This window comes from Microtus ochrogaster, chromosome 22 (genome assembly GCF_000317375.1).
Source record: "Microtus ochrogaster isolate Prairie Vole_2 chromosome 22, MicOch1.0, whole genome shotgun sequence".
Classification (NCBI taxonomy): domain Eukaryota; kingdom Metazoa; phylum Chordata; class Mammalia; order Rodentia; family Cricetidae; genus Microtus; species Microtus ochrogaster.
The window spans coordinates 9,108,471-9,118,280 of NC_022023.1; positions in this window are offsets into that span (position 1 = coordinate 9,108,471).

The following is a 9,810-nucleotide window of genomic DNA, read 5'->3' on the forward strand; positions in this document are numbered from 1 at the left end:
GAGAGAGAGGTTGCATCCAGCTTTTAAAAGCTGCCTAGCAACAGGGTCTTCAGACAGTTGTGAGCTGCCATGTGGGTGCTGGGAATTGAACCGGGGTCCTCTGGAAGAGCAGTCAGTGCTCTTAACCACGGAGTTAAATAAATTAAATAAAAAATATTTTTTTTTAAAAGCTGCCTAGCATATGCGGACAGGGGGTTGACGTGACTAAGTCATATGCAGATGATGGGGTTCACGCATGCACACAAGGGCTTAGCTGAGTCATACGTGGATGAGATGAAGCAAGCACACTGTATGTGGGTCATGCGCGGGGGGGGGGGGAGCTTTAACTTCCCGGGGGCATCAGGCACTTCTGCCTGAGGGCTTGTCAGCACAAGCATGGCCCTAGAACCTGGAAGTGTCAGCCATGTTGTGTGGCTTAATCACTACACTTGGTATGCTAAGTGACTAGGTAAAATTAATACTAATTTATTGGCTTCTCTTAAATTTACCAAGTATCCCCCTTGTTTCTATTTTCCTCTGTATTTGGCTTTATTTGGTATGAGTTTCAGTGTTTCTTGTGGCATTTCATAATCCTCGCAAATTTATATAAAATATTCTGTATGTATAGTGTGTGACACATCATTGGTCTTTATATGACAGATTTTATCTTTTGTAATACTCTCCTACCTAGACCGTTTCCGTTCCCCAAGGTCATGTTTGTCTTAACAGCCAAATTAAATTTTTATATGGAAGGATGAAGGGCACGATTAACGGATGGAAAACAGGGAGGAAGGAAAACCAGTTTTATCTTGTGCTCTCTTATCTAGAACATGCCATTCCCCAAGGTCATGTTTGTGTTTAGCAGCCAAATTAAATTTTTATATAGAAGAATGGTAGAACACAAATAACGGACAGAAAACAGGGAAGAAACACACACACAGACACACACACACACACACACACACACAATACCCCTGCCTCCCTTACATGTCTTGAGACCACAGATATATGCCACCCTGCTCAGGGTTACTTGAGCAGTCAGATTTGAATGAAAACTTTAAAAAAAAATGTTATTTCCTGATGAAAAATTAATCTCATGGACATATGAAACACAAATTCCCAGCATGCATATGTGTGTGCCTCTGTGTGTTTATGCACAAATGAAATATATGTATGATGAGTGTTTTCTAATTCCTTACTGCTATCTATATGCACATATTTATTCAGAGGGAATTTTATATGAATAATTATTAAATGTTTTATTAGCTGAATATTGGTTAAAAACCTGCCTGATTAATTTCCACTGGAATATTGAGCATGAAAATTAAACACAAAACATAGTTTATGTAAAAATAAGGTGACATTTCATTCTAGAAATTGTAAATACTTAAACAATTACAGAGGGTCTTCACTGAACTGCTTTACTATTTATGACAAACACCTACTGTATTCAGTATTGGCTGCCTGCAGGGGAAGCTTCAGAAATGGCAACTCTCTATATGTGTTGTTCAGACGAGGCAAAATGACAGTGAAAGCAGGTGATTATGGCTGCGGATGCAGGCTTGACCACTAAGTGTCGCCATGGGTGACCTTGAATAAAAATGCTTGCAGCCAAGCTTTTAGTTCTTTGTTAGCTGAATGAAGACAAAAATAGCCTGTTTTCACTGTCTAAAGTAGGAAGCAGGATAAATAATTTGACTATATTATCTGAAGAGATCAATGTTTGGCATATAGAAAGTGTTCTGTAAATAACTGTCATCCTTATGTCTAGAGAATTTAAAAAGTGAAGGACTGTACCTCAATAAGTTAAGAAGCTTAAGGTCTAGTATTAGTTCCTGTGTTTTCTTGGTGTGATCTCTGTCACATACATATTTTTCTATTCATGCAAGTGAATTATATCTACTGTACAAAGTTGGCAGGTGACACGTGATGTGTGTATATATGTGTGTGCGCACACGCTTATACATACAGAGTCTAAGAAAAATACCTTTTTACAAGCTTAATTGAAAAATGTGAAGTTGTAGGCCTTTGAAATTGAGTTTGTGTGCTTCTTGTTTGTTTGCCAAACACAGGAATTGATGCCACTTGCAAGATTTTAGAGCTTTGAAAACAGCATCACATGGACAACACAGCACTGTGCAAAGTGCATTTTATGGGTTTAAGGAGCACTTGCACAGGACTTGAGAATCTAAATGAAAGCCCAGTCAATCTACTTGGCTCTGTATTGCACCACATGTTTTTTTTTTTTTTTTTTTTAAAGAATCTGGTTGTCATGGTTTCATAAAATTCCAAGCCACAATTGAATGTTATTCAATATATTTTGTATCAGTCAGAATAGTCACCCTGTTTACTCACTATCCTTAGAATCTAAGAGGTATTAAAGACAATGTTATTTTCTTTGGCTTTTATATTTGCTGTTATGTAAGATGTATAATTAGCACTTCCTTTTATTAATGTCAAATCTTGCTTTTAATATATTCCTTCTTGTGAATCACCTTCTCAGATCTCGGGGTTTTAAGAAAACACAGAGATAGGCCTAGGGATGCTGTTTAGTTTTACGGCCCGTGCTTAGCATGTACAGGGGACTAAGTCCAAATTCCGTTGTCAAGTTAATACTCTTTTTTAAAAGATTTAATTTATTTTTTGAGATAATATAATTTCATCATAACTCCTTTACCTTTCCTCTCTCTAGGCCCTTACAAATATCCCCTTTTCTGCCTTTCAAATTCATGACCATTTTAAAAATTAATTGCTATTATGTACATACTCTTTAAAAGTATTTTTTCTTTATTATTAGAATGTCAAACATGTCCATAAAGAAAAATGCTCATGTCCACTCTCACTCCCTTCTTTCATCCCCTGGAATCACCCATGTTATGACCTTCTCCCAATTCCATAGTTTTCTGTGGGGGTGTGTCATAATCCACTAAGTATAACTAGTATTGTCAAATGTGTATATGGGCAGAGATCTATCACGGGGAAGTTCACCAGTGGCCACGCATTCAAAAACGATTCTCCCTCCTCCAGCGGAGATATATATATATCTCCAAAGTATTTATCATGATGAGAGGTGCTTCTAGACCCTGCTTATCAGGGAACTCAACTCATGTTCTTTCACCAATATTCAACTTTGGGTTACTGTATCTAAATTGATAAGTGGACTCATATCTAGCAATTTGGGTAAAATATGTGTTCCTTACCGTAAACATTTAAAAGATGCAGGTGTATTTGCATCATTCTATATCTCATTTTTATTAATTTGAAAGGTGTATATTATAACCCTACAAATTATCTTTCTTTGGTTTTCAATTTAGAAGTACAGTATATAGTACAAAATACATAGTACAAACATAGCAACATTCTTGTAAAATGCTTGTATACACATTGTATGATGTTTAAACCATTATATATCTATGTAATGTCTAAATTGTTTTAAACATATCTACCTTTATATTTATCACGAGGAGGTACTTATTAATCGTTACGGGTACAGAAGAAGATAATCGCAGTAACAAAACGCACCAACTGCAAGATTAACTAGAATAGGTGGAAAGTTGCTCCCTGCCTTTTGCAGTTTCACTCCTGGTCTGCACGTCTGCAGCTTTGCTGCCATTGGCTGGCTCTGCGAATGAGTCAGCTTCTGAGCTGAGTGCAGAGAGCAGGACCTCCAGCACAGGTCATTTTGTTGCCCATTATAAAACCACCGAACCTGCCTTTCTGGTGCTACTGATCAGAGGACTTTTTATTGCCCATTTTAAAATCACTGAACCTGTCTTTCTGGTACGGCTCATCACTGAGATCTTTCCTGTCCTGGTCTTCCGGTGCTTTCCCTATGATCTCTGCACCTCCTGAGCTCATTCCAGGAATTACTGGCCACTTGGTAGCTACCTGCTGTTTTCCAGTGACCTTCTGTGCTCTCAAAATGTGCCATCCCTGAGAGCACAGTCTCAAGTATGATGAGAGGTTAGGTAACAACTTCCCCTGATCTCTTACCTGTAATCCTCTTCTTTTACTTTTCTTTCTAGTTTCTGAAGCAGAAACCCTCTCAAATCTCTTTGAACTTTCAGTAGCTCTTTCAAACCCCTCCAAATAGAGCTAATTAATTAGATACTTGGGTTTTTTTTTGTCTCATATATTAGATCTCAGGAATACATTTTATTACATTCATTTTTTTTTTAAAATGAGTGTTTGTGTTTATCTGCTTTTCTCCGATGCTATGCCATAACAATTAAACTTCTAAACAGTGAAGCACTTTAAACTTTGGGATTGTAGGCCAGCATTGAAATCGTGGATAGGCTGAGTCAGTGAAGGAAAATATTGATAATGTATTGCAATGAAGAGCACCCACTACAGCCAGAAGGTAGAATCCTCAGTCTTCAAGTCCAGATTTATATATATATATATATGTATATATATATATATATGTGTGTGTGTGTGTGTGTGTGTGTGTGTGTGTGTGTGTAAATACGCAGCTTCCCATGTTGCAGGCAGATATCTTTGATCTCAGAACACAACACATCCAATAATAAATTGTTTTAGAATGGATACACCGTTTACGAGGAAGTTTGACTACCTACCTGCAAGTTTTCTTGTGCTGTGATTCTATATTAGGTCTGTTTTCATGAGCACAATTGTTTTCCCTGTGTTTTCATTGTCCCAAACCAGTCAATCCTATACATCACCATGAAAGTACATCTGTTTTTTCTCAACTGACAAAAATTTATGTCGATATATATATATATATCGACATAAATTATAAATATATAAATATTTATATATATAAATATATATATACATAAATATATATATACCTATTCCTGGGGGGTGGGGGGATGGGGGATAGATAAAATGTCAAGCTTGAATTTTTGAAGAGAAGAAACTCTAATAGGAAGATATGGAGGAAGTCATTGAGTCTTGAGAAAGTATGGGGGGGGCGGACAGGAAGGGAGAAATGAAGAGTTATCACTAAGAGACTGCTTTGTATGTGTTCATTCCAAGATGACAGAAAATTGGTGAACAACTAGAGTCAGACTTTTAAGTCTACTGTTGCAATTTGCAGAACATTATCATCTGTGCTGAGGTCCCTGGTTGGGTAACCTGTGATCCTTTGGACAGGGAAGTCCACCAATCCTATCCAAGTACCTTCTAGGAAAAGTCTTACTCAGTTTTACCATTAGATTGCTGAAGTACACCTGAGCTGCTTGTGCTGCTGCCACTCCGCCAAATTCCCCCAGGGCATTCGTGGAGTCTGAAAGCACAGAGTGATTTCCTTGACCAGCAGTGATGGGCACGATTCTCAAATCGACTACCAAAAATGAAAACGGTGCTCATTTTGAAGAGGATCAAACAAATAGTTTCAAATTTCTGTCTCTTCCAGAAACATCTCAGACCATTGCCTTTTATCTTAATATGGAAGTAACTAAGAAATGCTCATCAATTTCTGTTTTAGCTGATCTATTTTTATTTATCCTTATTGATTCTTCTCTCCTGTGATCCAGCCCAAACACAGTTTCCTCTCCCACCATTTCTAACACCTCCCTTCCTTCCCTCTCCCCTAGATCTATTATGCCTCCATTTCTCTTCAGAAAGCAGCAGGGCTCCAAAAGACAGCAACCAGACACAACAAAACAAGATATAATAAGTCAATAAATGATTTTATGAACTGTAAGAAGGTTGGGTATTCATATTTTTAATGTAATACTCTATAGATGCTTGTCAAATATATATATTTGACATGGTATAATTTACCATGGAGCATTTTATGTTGGAGGATTTGTTAAAGATGAGATTGGTAAACAGCAATCTTCTACCACTATTGTATCAGTATATATGTGACATTTCATACATTTCAATGTCTACTTTATGAAATTAGGAACCACAAGATACAATGAATTGTTTTTCACGATTGTCAGATAGTCTTGAGAAATCTTTTCCCATATTTATCTGAAGTGGTCAGTTAATAAGTTTTGACTACATTTTTATTTGAAAACCACTTTACCATATAGGATAATGTAGCGCCTGCACTATAGGACGATGCATGAGCTTGGAAAGTGGCCTGGAGATTTAAACACATACACACACAGACAGAGGCACGGGTACATAAGTCATCCTTGAAACAAGAATGCCCCACTGTATTGTGTTTCAGACAGCTTACATAGGGATCCTTCACTGATAGCCACGCTCTAGCCAAGCCCACCTGAAACCACTCTCCTGCCATCAGGAACTCCTGAGGGTCTCGAGCTCAGAGCAGCTACAAACACAGGAAAACAAGTTGTTTTGCTCAGAGCAACTGCAAGCATTAACAAGTTGTTTATAAGAAATTCAGGGTCTGGGGATCCACAGTCCCCAGCAGGGTAATCATAATATCAACTTGCTTGTAGCTTCCATTTGTTGGTTAGCTGACCTCTGACCTTTGACTCTTGGTAATTTTATGTCTTTTCAGGTAATGTGCACTTCTTTAGGGCAATAGATAATTGGCTCTGGTTTTTAAAAATACAATTAGTCTGTTTTAGTTGGTGACATTTAAATGGTTGCATTTAAGGGATTTTTTTAAAGAATATTTTTTTTATTTCATGGATTCTTTATATATCATTCTGCTAAATTAAATTGTTGGTAGTTCTTTGATATGTCCTCTGCTATTATTAGGGCTTACTGTTGTGTTGTGTTGGTACTCATGGACTCTTTCCTCCATCTCTTCTGTTCCTCTGTTTTTTTGTAGTGGCATTTCATTTATATTTTAATAAATAAAACTTGCCTAAGGATCAGAAAAGCAAAACAGCCACACTGGCTAGCTGTGTACACAAGAAAGCAAAAACACACACCATTAATCCCAGTAAACACACTAGTTTACCATAGAAACCAGGTGGTAGTGGTACATACCTTTAATCCCAGTCCTAGAGAGCATTATAAAATGGATATTAGCATATAGAAGAATGAAAATAGGTCCATATCTATTGCCATACACAATACTCAAATACTAATGAATCAAAGACCTCAACATAAGACCAACCACACTGAACCTCATAGAAGAGAAAGTAGAAAGTACACTTGAACACACTGGAAGATGAGACCACTTCCTAAATATAACTCCAGTTAGCACAGACACTGAGTATGAGCAGAGACAGTGCTTTCATTCCCAGCCGCCCAAGAAGGACATCCCATATCAACTGTGAACAACAATTTATAAATGGGACCCCCTGAAAATAAGAAGCTTCTGTAAAACAAAGGACATGATCAACAAGATGAAATGGCAGCCTAGAGAGTGGGAAAAGGTCTTCACCAAACCCACATTGGACAGAGAAGTGATCTCCAAAATATACAAAGAACACAATAATCTTGACATCAAAAGAATAAATAATCCAATAAAAAATGGGGTACAGACCTAAACAGAGAACTTTCAACAGAGGACTCTAAAATGGCTGAAAGGAACTTAAGGAAATGTTTAACATCCTTAGCTATCAGAGGAATGCAAATCAAAACAACTCTGAGACTCCATCTTACACCTGTAAGAATGGCCAAAATCAAAAATACTGATGACAATTTATGCTGGAGAGGTTGTAGGGTAAAGGAAAGACTCCACCATTGCTGGTGGGAGTACAAACTGGTACAGCCACTTTGGAAATTGGTATGGTTATTTCTCAGAAAATTAGAAAACAACCTACTTCAAGACCCAGCAATATCACTTTTGGGTATATATTCAAAGGATGCTCAAACACACCACAAGGAAAAGTGCTCAACTCTTTTCACAGCAGCATTGTTTGTAATAGCCAGAACCTGGGAACAACCTAAATGCCCCTTGACTGAGGAATGCATAAAGAAGATGTGATATATTCCCTGGGTCCAGTGCCAGCCTGGACCCTAAATTACTCCTCTAGACCAGAGGGGAGGAGAGGGATTAAAGACACAGCTCACATGGCTTTTTTGGGAAGTAGATTTTCAGTGATCCCTTATGAAATCCTGAGTTCACATCCTGAAAATTCTTCTGCTTTGTTCTCCAAACAGCCTTATATACCAAAACATAAACTGAAGAGGAAATTCATTAGCATTCTGTTTCCTAGGTAACCAAGTGAATGGTTGTGGTCATTTCCACATCTACCTATGCCTGCTCTGTCATGTCTTCCTCCTCTGTTTGCCAGCTCTGTCACATAGGCCGAATTAACATCTCTTTTCATGCATCCTCCAAATTACAAAGAAGAAACAGAACAAAATCCTGACCCTTTGTTAGGGATGGCAACAGGTTAGGTGACAACCTCCTGTGAGCATATGCAAGCTATGGCCTCGGATTCCGGTCGCCATAGCATGTAGAAATATGGGCCTGCAGTACATTTACACAGTGGAGTACTGCAGAGACAACCCCCCCCCCGCCAAAAAAATAATGACATCTTGAAATTTGCAGGCAAATGCATAGATCTAGAAAACATCATATTGGGTGAGGCAACCCAGACCCAGAAAGACAATTATCATATGTACTCACTCATAAGTGCCTTTTTAGACATAAAACAAAGAAAAATCAGCCTACAGTTCACAACCCCAGAGAATCTTGACAACAAAGAGGACCCTAAGAGAGACCTACATGGACCTAATTTACATGGGAAGTAGGAAAAGACAAGATCTTCTGAGTCAATTGGGAGCATGGGGGTCATGGGAGAAGGTAGAAAAGAAGTGGAGTAAAATATGTAGATCAATACAAATAATTAAAAAATAATCTGTCTGGATTGAACCTGGGCAGGGTCTATTTGTACTCCCATATTCTCTGTGAGTTCATATGTTCATCAGTCCTATTGTGTTTGGAACGCTATTTTCTTGGTGTCATCCTGTATTTATTTATGTGTTTATCTAAATGTTTGTTGCTGTGTTTTTGAGACAGGGCTTCTCTATATAGCCCTGGCTCTCCTGGACCTAGCTCTGTACATCTGCCTGGACTTGAACTCAGAGGTCTTCCTATGTTTGCCTCTAGAATGCTGGGATTGAAGGCCAGCATGCACCACCATGCTGGGCACTGTGTTTTTGTTTATTTTTTTAAATCGTTGCAGATTCTAATTTACTCTCTATTTAGTTTTGTTCTGACCAATGTTCTCACTATTGCTTGAAATCAACAAGTAGAAGATTTATTCAGTTTGCTATATCAAATATACTTTATTACTTAGGAAGAAAGAATCTGTGTTTCTCCTCTGGATAATAATTAGGGAACTGGTTTATTTTATTTGACTGTGGTAAATAAACCCAAGGATGTGTTTTTCAAGCCAGGCTTCATTGAGAATGTTTATGACGGTTTGATTATAAACTTGTAAAATAATTGCCCATGCTTCACTAGGAAAAGAGGGAGGGAAATCCTTTTAAGGGTGTTTGCTGCACTTATTTGCCATCTTACCTCTTTTCAGTAATATTAATATTTAAGATATACTTCTCAGTACAGCAGGTTTACAAAGGCTGGCTTATTCCTTGGGTGTTTATAATTGATTCCATCATATCGTAGCATCATAGTCCCTTCCCTAGATCCAAAGGAAAGCATGTCAGTATTTGCAGTCTCTGACAACGTTATGAGTAAACATCCTGATAAATTATGAGTGAATTACTCAGGATGCCAGATGTTCATGGCAGAAATTCTTATATGAAAATACATCTGGTATATTCCAGAAAGGAAAACTACTTTTTTATCTATACCCATCTGGTGTTTTTGCCTCAGGTGTTTCCTCAGCAACCATTTGGATGGAATTAGTAATATAATAACAGCCTTGCTTTTCACACAGAGGTTTGAAATATTCACTTCAAAAAAGAAATTTTTTTCATCTTGCTCTCTTTCCAGAAATACCTGATACACAGCAGTAAGGT